Raw genomic sequence first — 12,155 nt, forward strand, 5'->3', positions numbered from 1 at the left:
TCATCAGGTGGAAAGGACAGATAGAGCTGTGTGTCGTCTGCATAGCAGTGGTATGAGAAGCCATGCGAACGGATAATCTGTCCCAAGGAGGTGGTGTAGATAGCAAAGAGAAGGGGGCCCAGTACTGAGCCCTGGGGGACCCCTGTGGTGAGATGGTGAGGTGCAGATAGCTGACCAAGCCATGATACGTTAAACGAGTGTCCTGTGAAATAGGATTCAAACCAGGAGAGAGCAGAACCGGAGATTCCCATGTTAGCAAGTAGAGAGAAGGATTCGGTGATTAACGTGTCCAAAGGCAACCCGATAAGTCAAGCAGAATGAGTACTGATGACCGGCGGTCGCCCCTGGCTTCTTTAAGGCTTCTGTTACAGACAGCAGAGCCGTTTGGTAGAAGTGGCCGCTTTTGAACCCAGACTGATTTGGATCCAGAAGGTTGTTCTGTGAAAGGAAGTCAGAGACCTGTTTGGAGACTGCTCGTTCAATGCCTTTGGATAGGAAAGGCAGGAGTGAGACAGGGCGGTAGTTTCGACTTGAGCAGGGTTGAAAGCTTTCTTAAGTAGCGGTGTTACCGGGCCATTTTGAACGCTGCTGGAAATGTGCGGAGGTTAGCGAGCATTGATCACATGTGTGATAGCTGGAGGCGATGGTCGGGCTGATGGACTGAAGTAGGCTCGTCCAGCGAGCATGTGGAACCAGCGAGCATGTGGTAGGACGGCTGCATGTCAGGAGTCTAGATACTTCACTCTCTGAGAGAGGCGTGAATGCTGAAAAAGATGTACCAGCAGTCCCTAGAGGTTGTAGGAGTGCGGTATCTGAGTCAGATCGTTGAGTGGGCATGTAGAGAATTGACTGCTGATTGCCGCCACTTTGTTTGTAAAAAAAATGAGGCGAGGGTATCTGCAGTAAGGCTGGATGGAGGAGGAGGCAGCTGAGGGTTGAGTAGCGATTTGAAGGTTGAGAAAAGTTTTCGAAAGTGTCTGTAAGCTGTTGATTTTGTCATTGTAGAAAGCCGTCTTAGCAGCAGTGATGCTGGCTGAGAAGGAGGTCAGGAGTGTCTGGTAGTTTTTGAGGTCATCAGTTAGTTTGGATTTTGCCATTTCCTCTCCAGCGGCTCTGAGTTTGGTGCCTTGATCGGAGGGTGTCATTTAGCCATGGATGAGAGTGTTTGGATCGAGCTGGCCTTGTGGTAAGAGGGCACAGCTCGTCTAGACACTGAGGTCAGTGTGGAGCAGAGCGAGTCTGTGGCCTCATTAACCTCCAGAGAGGAGAAGGTGTTGAGTGGAGGTAGACCAGAGGCAACCACAGAGGATAAGTGGGTGTTGGAGACAGGTTCGGATGTTGCGTGAAGCGTGACCATCGGCTGAGGAGCTGGAGGCTGTTCTGTCAGGCTGGCGTTGAACTGGATGAAGAAGTGGTCAGAAAGATGGAGAGGCGTCACCATGAGGGTGTCTGTGCTGCAGTTCCGTGTGAAGATCAAGTCAAGCTCTTTGCCAGCTTTGTGAGTCGGTGGGCTTTGAACCAGTTTGAGGTCAAAGGAGTGGATTAGGGCCAGAAAGTCCGCTGAGCCTGGGGCATCTAAGTGGATGTTCATATCACGGGGAGAACAAAAGCGGACAGTCATGCTCAGGGATGGAGGACAGCAGAGTGTCAAGTTCGGTCCATAAAGTCACCCTAGTTGGCCAGGAGGGCGGTAGATGACCAGCACGTAGAGTTTTGCTGGGGCGGTCACTGTGATGGCATGGAATTGAATGAGACATATTTGTTTTGAAGGCAGTAGCGGGGTGAATTTCCATTTGTTGGAGATCAGCAGGCCCGTCCCGCCTCCCTCGTCCAGATAGGCGAGGGGTGTGGGATAGTGTAAGGTTAGTGGAGAGTGCAGCCGGGTGGCAGTGTTCTCTGGTTTGATCCAAGTCTCAGTGAGAGCAAGGAGTTCCAATGAAAGGTGGTTGGCATAGCCAGCTATGAAGTCCGTTTTGTTGACTGTGGATTGACAGTTCCACAAGCCCATGGAGAAGGAGGTTTCTGTAGGTAAGGACCGCTTAAGTTGCTGGAGGTTAAGGCGATTTCTGCCCCTTTTGGCATGATGCCGTTTTCTGCGATGGCCAGTAATAACAGATATGGTGGAATGGCACATTTTTGCCTTTGTCGGCGCCTGTGCTCGGTGAACTTGCACAGGTAAACTTGCTCGTCTTGACCACGTCCGTCTTAAACGAGGACGGCTGAAACGAGGGCTTACGCTGACGCTTCAGCAACAGCCTCTATTGTTATGCTGACAGGAATTGTATGCAGCTGCCCTCGTGTCTCACTAATGATGAATCAGCGTAGACCGCCCTCTGACGTTCGCACAGCTTAGATTGTTCAAAAGGGTGTTAATTACTGTCAACTGCAAGTCCGCTCGCTCACACCGACCGAAACTCGCAGTTTCAAGTAGCCTCCTCCCTCAGCTGTTCCCAAACGCCCAGAGTCCAATTCTAAACAATTGGAGAGGATTGCCCAGTAGTAGCCTATGTGTTCTTGCTTTCTCTCTCCCAACTCACTGCAGTTGTTGTCTTTATTGATCCCCAAGGGAAAATTCAAGGAGACAGGCATTTGCTGAGAATGACAAGATTCCAGGAGACAGGCATTTGCTCTAGCAGAGCTGAGCAGGGTGGTAGAAGGTCCTTCACCCAGCCGCAGGACCAGTATCTGTTCTGTGGCTTTACTGCCTATGCGTAGATAGTAATTTTGGTTATGCGCAAAATAGGCCTGAGAACATTGGGTATCTGCTAAGATTGTCATCACATTTTGTTTGTTTTGCTCTGATTTTAGGCGTAAGGTAATTAGAAATAAAAATATCAAGGGGACACTGATATGGGGAGCAGTAAGAGTAAAGCTACACATATTAACCTTCCTAGAGGGGTAGAGAATCCAGGGTGTTTAAAGGCGCTCTAAGCAATGCTGGGCAACGTCACTTCTGTTGACTTTCAAACAAAACAGAGAGCTAGCTCGCTACTTCTTTCCCCTCCCTCCCATGCAATTGAAACTCTCCTAAACATGCATCTCGTCTGTGATTTGCTGGAAGAGTTTGTTATGTTTTCATGGGCTAGGTTTGGCCAGGTTGTTTTTGTTGCCGTTCTTGGAGCCTGGGCTGTCCACAGAGATTGCGTTTTTTTACAGTATATTCAGGACACAGACAGCTAGCGGTTGGTTAGGTGCTGTTTGCAGTAAGTGACATAAAATGTTTCAGTCTAAAAAACGCGTGGCATCGCTTAGAGCACCTATAAGGGACATGTAGAGAAAGTATGAATCTGAATGTATAGATGGGAAATTAACAGGTATATGGAATAGGTGAACTGAAGGGCAACTTCATTCATTTGTAGTGTTGAGCATAGAAAAGTTTTATGAATGTAGGGCTATGGTAGAGAAGGGAAGAAAGTAGGTTAAAGAGCAGAAGGAAAGATAGACCTGTGCAGAACAGGCAAAAGCTATACAGAGGACATCATGGACTATGTTATGAGCCAGCTTGTTACTTGGAGTACGGCAGCTCTAAATGAACTGAACAATTGAAAACAAGGCTTGAAGGAAGAACATGGATGTGGCTGTGGGGCTAACCAGAGGAGAAGGCCACTTAACACGTCACTGTCACAAGGAAAATCAGATACAGTATTGAGAGCACCCTCCACAGCAGCGCTCTGAAACTCCTGTCTGGTCTCAGCATGACAAAGTTGAATAGGGCATGGAGATCTGAACAAGGGACCCTATGGTGACACTTCTGATGTACCACTTAAACTATTTTCCTTAACTCGTTCTGAATGCAACAGTACAGCCTACTCAGCCAACTCTCTCTTTCTGTTAATGGGGATATTGTTTTCTTTTTGAACGATACAGAAGCAGATATTAGTATGAAAGAAAAGAAGGATAGTTGTAAGTTTATGACAATGAAAAGTTTAAGAAAAGTGCATGGTACAGGAGTATCAGATCAGTTCATATCAGAGAGTTTCTAACCCATGGGTAGTTAAATATAAAGAACATGTAGTGAAACACCATTTCTCATCAGCAGTGTTTGCGCCGAAGATTTACTGGACTTAATGTGTAAATTATATCTTATAATTTCATTCACACATAATGGGGTTGGTTTAGAGGGACCATTAGTTTGGTTTGGCCAAATAACATACTTGACCAGCATGGGTACAAATGCAAACAGCCTAGTATAGTGTTACCTTCTCCAGTCTCAGTCCAGGAAGGACTGCACTCCACTCTCTCCACTCTCTTTCTTTGTCCCACAGGTGCTGCACAACAACCTTTGCTCGCGTGGTGAAGGGTACAAGGAAGCCTAAGGGATCATAAAGCCTCGCCAGTGTGCTGTAAATATTCCTCATGGTAGGAGGAGGGTGGTCTGTGAGGCTGCACTTATAGCCCAAGGTGTCTGATGCAGAAAACCAACGAAGACCGAGGGTGAGCTCCTGTGGATCCCCATGAGCCACCACTCGCTATTCTCTGACCTCGCTTCCTTTGGCAGATGACTGATGACATTAGGGATGTCACTAGCCCACTGGCACAGCTCGAACCCGCCTGCGGCTAGAAGCATCTTCAATTTGTCAACCAGCTGCCTGGCTACTTCAGGGGAGGAGAGGCTCTGCAAGTGGTTGTCCACATAGAAGCACCGCTCAACAGCCATCCGAACATCCTCTTCTGGCTGGCTGTGATCTACCACATGCTTCTGGAGTGCATACGTTGCGCAGCAGGGTGCCAAAGGGAAGTACCGGCCACTCATAGATGTTGGCACCTCTCTGTTAAGATCCCCCCACAAGAAACGTAGCAGCGACCTGTCCTCCGGCAGCAACCTGACCTGGTGGAACATGCCTTTGATGTCACTGCTGATGGCGATGGCATGCTCTCTAAATCTCAGCAGGACACCGAGAAGGCTGGAGGTCAAGGTAGGGCCTGGCAAAAGTAGCTCGTTCAGGTTCTGACCTTTTTAGGTGAAAGAGCAGTTAAATACGATCCTGTTTTTCCCATTGTGTGTCACCATGTGGTGCGGGATAAACCAGGACTCTGTCGATTGGTTCAGCTTCTCCTCCTTTATCTCACTGTTCAAGTTTCAAAATCTCTGCCCCATAAGCTGATGCACGTGCTGGGTCTTTCATTAAGCGCCACTCTGCGCTCCTCAGATTAGCCAACACGGAGTATGGAGATAGGGCATATTCCTCACGCGCAGCAGAGGGGTGGCGTAGCGTTGCACTCCATCAACTTCCACCCTGACTGTTCGAGTCTCCAGCATGCGCACAGCCTCCTGGTCCTGCTTCGAACGTGTCACCAGCTTTTCACTCCGGTATGGTAGTATGTCCAGTTGCCAAAGCTTCTCCACATGATGATAGAGCTGATCAGAGAGCGACTATGTGCTGATGCTGAACACTGTTGTGGCTGGAGACGCTGGCAAACAACTCTGGTGGGTCCCTGGATGGTCCAGCCCAGCCTGGTCTTCACAGCCGCTGGTCCTCCAGGAGGTTCTCCAAACGGACTGGCTCTACTGGGGTAATCAGCTAAGGATAAGCTAAGGATAGTCTGACCCAATGAGGACCATGGGATGGACGCAATCCAGTGTCTATAGAGGTAGGCCTTTTAGGTGCTTGTACCGCTGCTGGAGCATCTTAACAGGTTGGGAGTGCTTGGCCAGCCCCAACTGCTCGGCAGTGAAGGCTTTCTTAATCTGATGTCTTTTGGGGCTGGCTAGCGGAGGAAATAAAGAAGGAAACAGACATACCCTGCAGGACTCTTAAGAAAATGGTATGCTCCTCAGTCACATTTGCGCGTGTCGAAGACGTGCGTCATTTTTGACGCGTACACGAGGCATACTCCAATTTCTGTTGTCTTGAATGCACCCTAGATCATTAAGGTTAGCGCCTGCGCACTACGAATTAATTGTGATACTTTCAGTAGGACACTACCACCAAAGAAGCCTGAAACACCCAAAGAAAATAAGAAGGTGGGATGTGCGAGCACTGAATGAAGGAAGAGCCAGTGAAGGAGTGTTCCACACTTATGTGAAAAAGATGCGGCTGTTAGATGAGGAGAAGCACCCTGAGTACTTTCGCACCCTGAGTACTGTCTACTGGGAAGTTTGATAAGTTGGTCCATCGCATCGCTCCATTTATCATCCACCAGAACACACACAGCACACCTGTTGGTATAGCTGAGAGACTTGCAGTCACTGCATGGTGACTCGGTGCCGCGAGGGCAGCTCGGGCAGCAACATTGGTGCTATACAAAGTAGACATTTTTCTAAACACAGCAGTGCCATGGTAAGAAAGAGGTATGCATACAGATGTCCTCAATTAAATTTGTATTGAGTCTTAACATCTGCCTCATACCAAAAAGTATGAACCAGAAACCTGTAATTATGACGTGTCAATAAAAGTTTTGAAGTAGCCTCTTTGTGTTCAAAATGTGTTAATGTATCATTGTGATAATGGGTGCATCTAGAGCGAGAGGTAGCCTAGGTTACATTCCTTCAATTATTATTATGATAACGCATTACAGGCGACAGGCAAATTTTGAGATTTGAGTTCAGCATTGTTCATGAGTGCACCTGGGAGAGGTAGCCTACTATTATTATTATCATTATTGATAACGCATTATGTTCAGGAATAGGTGCTGGGCTACGCTCATTTTTAAAAGATGCATTTAATCCAAAGTAATGTCAGCTCTCTATGCAGGGAGTAGGGCTGTCACTTTTTATTCGATATGACGTGAAATATCCGTAGTCGAACTATAAATAAACTATTCGGTTTTTAGTGCCATGTCTAGCGCATATTTACAGTCTATGATTAGTTTGTTTTTTATTTTATTGTTTGCCATCTCATCCAGTGCTCTATGATCCAGGGCTCAAGTATATATACTCTTTTGATCCCGTGACGGAAATTTGGTCTCTGCATTTATCCCAATCCGTGAATTAGTGAAACACACTCAGCACACAGTGAACACACAGTGAGGTGAAGCACACACTAATGCCGGCACAGTGAGCTGCGGCGCTCGGGGAGCAGTGAGGGGTTAGGTGCCTTGCTCAAGGGCACTTCAGCCGTGCCTACTGGTCGGGGCTCAAAACCGACAACCCTCCGGTTACAAGTGCGAAGCGCTAACCAGTAGGCCACGGCTGCCCCTAATCAAGGCAATAATAGCCAATAGCACTAGCCAGTAGCCACAATAATGACTGGAGCCAGAGCCCAGCAGCCACGCTGTTTCGAAAACGGAAGATAACCCACAGAACGGCCAGCCTTAGTGGACAATTACGTCCCTAACTCATCTAAAATGTGGTGTCTGGAAATACTTTGGGTTCTACACCATAGATGATAAAGTAACCGTTAAAGATAATGTTAAAGAATCTGTATCTGTGGACTGTGGCTTTACATCGGTCGAAGTTGACTCCAAGTCGTGGTGTTTCACATAACTCAGCCAGGCAAGCTGTGCGAGGACAGACACTCCGCTCCATCGTCGTTATGGTAACCAAACAAGTCTTCTTCTGTCTAGGTTTGTCTCTAGGTTTTAAGTGGGCAGGACGCAGACGCGGGACCATATCATAGGCCTTAGATCTTGACGCACAGTCCTTAAGGCAAGTTGCTCTAGCTCCCCCTGCAGGTTTAACTCCTTAGCTGCAGCTTGGAGAAGCATGGTCCACTCTGATCCATCATCTAATATTGTATAGGTCTCTATGGCCCCATTATGCAGCACAACCTTGGTCACTTTCAGGAGCACCTGACTGCAGCCAGACTTTAACAGGACACCGTTCCATATCAATGCTTATGAATGGTAACTATAACAACCATAGTAGGACGACGGTTGCAGTGCTTTAGAGTCTTTGGTTGCAGGCTTTGCAACAATGGAATCAACTGTAAACAAGCTAACTGTCCATGCTATCGCTGTTATAGGGCCAACGAAAGTTGTGCAACAAGCTGAACTAGTGAGCTTCTTTTTAAACGGAACCGCGTGTTTCCTTTGCTTTACAGTGGCAACCGGGTGATAAGCGGGATAACGGCCTTCGAGGTGTGTCCAGTTATACAGAATTAATGGACTCGGGCGGAGGCCCTCTGCTGCGCGTCGGGGAGTTTTTTGCCCCTCGCCCTCGTCCATTAATTCCGTATAGACCCTTTCAAGAGAGTTCCATTATCAGCATCATAGTTGGCCCCACAAGGCTTCCTTTTTAACATTCCATATGTTATCTTAATGCAGAGGAAGTAGATTGGGGCCGAAATAGAACGTTCAAGCATTGTTTTTGTTTACCTTGTTGAAAGGGTCTATAACAGGACACCTCAGCGGCCGTTATCCCTTACATAAAGCACTTCATTGGAGGTACTAACTAAGCAAGAAGCATTCTCTGGGGCTGGCTTTGATTTGAGGTCATGAAGGGCGTCACACTTCTTACACCTGGCTTTCAGTCTGCACTGTGCAGCCTGGTGAGAACCAGCACAACGCCAACACCGCCTGTTGCTCTTGATCCAGGCACTCCGCTGCTCAGTTGTAAGCTGGCTGAAGGTAGTACACTGATTCAGGTAGCGCTGGGGGTTGGCACAGTATGTGCAAGATATGACCGCGGGTGCAAGAACCTCATAAATAAATGCCCGCATGTCTTGTGGCAGCTTGGCCAACATGCCCACCAAGGCTCTCACTCTGAGGGCAAATCTCTTAAAGGCAGCTGTGTCCTGGCTTTTGATTGAAGGCACTTCCATTATATCTGCAATGTGCCTTAATGCCAGCTGATGGGGTTGCCCATAATGCTCTGTTAGTGAGGCCAGAGTGTCGGTATAGGGTTGGGGGGAGTTTGTGTATGAGTCTGCTATAAGGAGTGCCTCTTCAAATTTGAGGTGTTCTATGAGGATCTGATATGTAAACCTCTCTGTAGCATCTGCAGGGAGGAGGTCATCTAGGGAGATCTTCAGCCTCGCAAACTCACATGGATCCCCTTTACTGAAGTCTGGGATGGTGGGTTTAGGGCCCCGATACACAGTCTCTGTCTGTGGACAGGAACGAAAGTCCTCATGTCTTATGGTTATGGCGGGGAACTTGCACAGAGGAAAGGAGATGCGATGATCTAGGAGGGGGCACTGGCGGTTCCTGCAGGAATTCGGACTGCTCTGTGAAGCCTGATGCAACAGACACAGCATAAGGTTCATAGTATTCAGGTTTTGGGGCTCTAGGTGGCTGTGCAGGAGATCCCCATCCTCTTCAGGTGTGCCGTCAGCTCCTCCACAAGAGTAGTCGGTAGGCTGGTTGTGGATGGCTGACGTGCTGTGTCCTCCTCTGCCACAGGAGGTGGAGGAAGAGGCCAGTCTCCCTCTTCCACTTCTTCTTTAAGAGCTGGAGGTATAAGTCTTGATGGTGGCAGGGGATTAGTCTGTAGTGCTAAATGTGGCAGGCTGGCTGCCGTGGCTGCCATCGATGGCTGCATGACTGAGTTGTATGGCATAGGGGGTGGTGGCGGAGGGAGTGATGGATCTGGACCTCTACTTTCTTGGAGTTGCCTTTGCAAATCAATCACGGTGAGTTGAAGCCTCATGTTATCTTCCCTGATCTGGCGCAAATCCTCCAGAATGGCAGGTGAAACCCCTGGAGCTGGTCTGGAAGACAGTGGGTTTGGGGTGCTTGGGTTAAGAGGTAACATCTCGCTGGTCCACTCAGGACTATGGTAGGAGTCCTGCATCACTGGAGAACGCTGGACTGAGGCTGCGGCAGTAGGGAGATATCTGTCTATGGCTGGCAATGAGACGTCATAATCGCCAATCCAGGCAGGGGGACGAATCTGACGTCGAGGATGGGCGTCAGCTGGCGGAGTAACATCTCTCTTCTCATATGGCAACATCTTTACTCTCCGCAGCAGTCACTCTATCCCGGGTTTCGGCACCAAATTGTAATGAGGGTTTATCACTTGACTGAATTTCTGACTGGTTGGGAATTGTGACCACTGCAGGGCATTGGCAAGAATGCACAGATTGTATTCCAAGAATCTATTAGTCCAGCATTGACTCTTAATATTAATGGACATAAGGGTGTGTGTAGTTCTACAAAGAGAAACAGAAATAACCACTTCTTAGCATAAAGGCGCAATGACATGCAAGATAAGAATATAAGCACTAGTGCTACACATGCTAGCATAATAACAACAGGAATGAGCTAATACTGCTAAACAGCCAAGGCACATGTAGCATTTACTGATCACCTAGCATCTAGCATCAGGAAAACTCAAACTAAATCTTTACATATCAATATACTCTGAAAAACTAAAATATACATCATACAAGTTTACTTACTTACTGTATTTATGAACGCACACAGAGTAATATTCAGGATGGATGCCAACTTATTACAAACATATAAAGTGGATGCAATCCTCATCCATCCTCCACCACGAACTGCATCAAAGATGGCTACCATACCATCATGTGTCACACTAACATCTAACACAGGGGGCACTAATAGGCCACATTTCACCACCTAATAAATTGCTCACATTAATCTACCAATCCCAAGTCCTTCATCACAGACGGAAATGGAAGAATTGTAAGGAAAATACACATGGTCTGTGGGTACATACCCCGACAGGCTGGCCGGTTCTTCCAAGGCCTTGTTTTTACATTATTGCTAAACTATCAATTGCTTAGACCATGCAAATACAAATGCTATGACACAGCAAAGAAAATCTATTTTACACAAGGATTCACTACAGCCATCCATGTATTGTGCAAGGTGCATTATGTGTCTAAAATGTAATGTTGCACCTACCATGAGAGTCAAGGAAGGACATCACCAACCACCTGAAGGCCCGTTTGAGCTCATTAGAGGATATGAATATTGTTTGGTGATAGTTGACATGTTCTTAAAAAAATCAAGCATACAAATGCCTTATCAGTAGCTAAGGCTTTAATAGGAGATGTATGTGCCTAGATGGGGAGTCCCCAAGAAGCTAACCTCAGATAATGGAGCACAATTTGTGAATTCAATTATTAAAATGCTGTCAGAGACATTGCAAATTGACTTCAGAACTCAATGTGCATACCATCCACAAAGTGTGGGTGCTCTTGAAAGAACTGATTCAATGTTGAAAGCAAAATTAACTAAAATCACAGTAGGGATTCAGTTTTCCTTTGGCTCTCCTCTACCTTAGAAGCCGTTCATCAAGATCTACAGGGTTTAGCCCTTTTGAGATTTTGACCAGACATTCCTGACCGACTCCAGGGTTACACCCACCTAACCTAGATTAATGTAGATAGGACAATTGTTACATGCGAGAACTGATTGCTGCTCTGTCTTCTGTTTCTCAACAGGTGGCTAAATCCTTCCACGTTCCATGTAAATCCTTATCACGTTATTACATGAAAATATCATGTTATTTCAAGATAATGAAACTAAACGAAATGAGAGGCAAGAATATACTATGCTCATTTACACGACTCAATCAAATTCTATTTTAAGCTCGGTTTAAGGCATGGTGAGATTCTCGTTATTGAACAAGGTTAAACAATTGTTATAGGCCTATATCCAGATGCGAACACCCAAGCATTGTCCAGAATATTCTGCACCTGTGTGCAGTAGCCTAGCGGAGTGGCAATCGGGAGAGTCGGGAGGATCCCCGGTGGGGCCGGGCTGGTTAGCCTAACAACAACAACAACACGTAACATTTACATAGCGTTTCACATGGAAAGGGGGGACCTCACTAACCACCACCAATGTGTAGCCCACCTGGGTGATGCAGCAACCTAGTTTTCCAAGGAAGTCTCCCATCCAAGTGCTAACAAAGTCCTTTTAGGCAAGTCCCTCCACTTGGCGGCCATATTGCAACGCTTGCTCCAGCAGCGATTGGCACGATGTCTTCACAACACACCATATGATTGGCTCAATGTATTCACATGTCGACGTTTTGGCGAGGAAGGGGTGGGATATGTGTAGACAATATTGGCGTTAAACTAGCCCCATGCATTTCTATGAGGGATTTTTTGAGTGCTGTGTCTCCTTATTAGAAAGTCTCTGGTACTAACCAGGCACACACCTGCTTAGCTTCAGTAATTCAGCTAAGACAAGGTATCCGTTGGTCGGGCTGCTGGCCTACTGTAGTGTGATCTCAAAAAGTGCGCTATTGCTGTTTGAATATTTTCTTTGCTGTTCTCTCCAGCAGCCTGCACTGTTGC

This window comes from Alosa alosa, chromosome 3 (genome assembly GCF_017589495.1).
Source record: "Alosa alosa isolate M-15738 ecotype Scorff River chromosome 3, AALO_Geno_1.1, whole genome shotgun sequence".
In the NCBI taxonomy this organism is placed as follows: domain Eukaryota; kingdom Metazoa; phylum Chordata; class Actinopteri; order Clupeiformes; family Clupeidae; genus Alosa; species Alosa alosa.